Below are 2,500 nucleotides of genomic sequence, written 5' to 3'. Positions count from 1 at the left end.
ACCTAACCCGAACCCTAACCCTGACCCTGACCACAACCCTAACCCTAACCCTAACCCCAAACCCAACACTAAACCTAATGCTAATCCCAACCCTAACCCTAACCCTAGCCCTAACCCCAACCCTAAACCTAACACTAACCGTTACCCTAACCCTGACCCCAACCCTAACCCTAACCCTAACTCTAACCCTAACCCTAACCCTAACCCTATCCCCAACCCTAACCCTAACCCTAAACCTGAGCCCTACCCAAACCGTAACACTAACCTAACCCTAACCCTGCCCCTAAACTTAACCCTAACCACAACCCTAACTCTAACCCTAACCCTAACCCTAACCCCTGCCCTAACCCTAACCCTAACCCTAACCCTAACCCTAAACCTAACCACTACCCTAACCCTAACCCTAACACCAACCCTAACCCCAACCCTAACACTAAACTTAACCCAACCCTAACCCTAACACTAACCCTAACCCTAACCCTAACCCTAATCTTAACCCTGACCCCAACCCTAACCCTAACCCTAACCCAGACACTAACCCTAAATCCATCCCTAACCCTAACACTAACCCTAAACCCAAACCTAACCCTAACGCTAACCCTAACCCCAACCCTAACCCTAACCCTAACCCTAACCCTTAGTCAACCCTAACCCCAACCCTAACCCCAACCCTAACCCTAACCCTAACCCAGACACTAACCCTAAATCCATCCCTAACCCTAACACTAACCCTAAACCCAAACCTAACCCTAACGCTAACCCTAACCCCAACCCTAACCCTAACCCTAACGCTAACCCGAACCCCAGCCCAAACCCTAACCCTAACCCTAACCCCTACCCTAACCCTAACCCTAACACTAAACACTACCCTAACACTAAGCCTAAACCTAACCCTAACCCCAACACTAACCCCCACCCTAACCCTATCCCCAACCCTAACCCTAACCCTAACCCTAACCCTAACCCCACCCTAACCCAACCCTAAACCTAACTCTCACCTTAACCCTAACCCTAACCCCAACCCCAACCCTAACCCTAACCCTAACCCCAACCCCAACACTAAACCTAATCCTAAACCCAACCCTAACCCTAACCCTAACCCCAACCCTTAACCTAACACTAACCCTTACCCTAACCCTGACCCCAACCCTAACCCTAACCCTAACCCCAACCCTAACCCTCAACCTAAACCTAACCCCTACCAGAACCCTAACACTACCCTAATCCTAACCATGACACTAACCCTAACCCTAACCACAACCCTATCCCAAACCCTAACCCTATCCCTAACCATAACTCAACCCTAACCCTTACCCTAACACTATCCCTGACCCCAAACCTAACCCTAACCCTAACCCTAACCCCAACCCTAACCCTAACCCCTACCCCAACCCTAACCCTAACCCTAACCCTGACCCTGACCCTAACCACAAACCTAACCCTAACCCTAATCCTAAAGCCCACCCTAACCCTAACCCCTACCCCAACCCTAACCCTAACCCTAACCCTAACACCAACCCTAAACCTAACCCTAACCCTAACCCTAACCCTGACCCCAAACCTAACCCTAACCCTAACCCCAACCCTAACCCTAACCCCTACTCCTACCCCAACCCTAAACCTAACCCTAACCCTAACCCTGACCCTGACCCTAACCACAACCCTAACCCTAACCCTAACCCTAACCCTAAGCTTAACCCTAACCCTAACCCCAACCGTAACCATAACCCTAAACCTGACCCTAACCCTAAATCCAACCCTAACCCTAAACCTAACCCTAACCCCAAACCGAACCCTAACCCTAACCCTAACCCTAACCCCAACCCTAACCCTACCCTACCCCTAACCCTAAACTTAACCCAACCCTAACCCTAACACTAACACCAACCCTAACACAACCCAAACCCTAACCCCAACCCTAACCCCGACCCTAAACCTAACCCGAACCCTAACCCTGACCCTGACCCTAACCCTAACCCTAACCCTAACCATAACCCTAACTCAACCCTAACCCTAACCCTAACCCCAACCCTAACCCTAACCCTAACCCTAACCCAGACCCTAACCCTAAATCCAACCCTAACCCCAACCCTAACCCTAAACCTAAACCTAACCCCTACCAGAACCCTAACACTACCCTAATCCTAACCATGACACTAACCCTAACCCTAACCACAACCCTATCCCAAACCCTAACCCTATCCCTAACAATAACTCAACCCTAACCCTTACCCTAACACTAACCCTAACCCCAAACCTAACCCTAACCCTAATACTAACCCTAACCCCTACCCTAACCCTAACCCTAACCCCAAACCTAACCACTACCCTAACCCTAACCCTAACCCTAACACCAACCCTAACCCCAACCCTAACACTAAACTTAACCCAACCCTAACTCTAACAGTAAACCTAAACCCTACCCCAACCCGAACCCTAACCCCGAACCTAACCCTAACCCTAATCCTAACCCTGACCCTGACCCTGAACCTAACCCTAA

This window comes from Heloderma suspectum, chromosome W (genome assembly GCF_057233095.1).
Source record: "Heloderma suspectum isolate Gila_16-S chromosome W, 16-S_ref, whole genome shotgun sequence".
Taxonomy (NCBI): domain Eukaryota; kingdom Metazoa; phylum Chordata; class Lepidosauria; order Squamata; family Helodermatidae; genus Heloderma; species Heloderma suspectum.
This window is presented reverse-complemented; position numbering follows the sequence as displayed.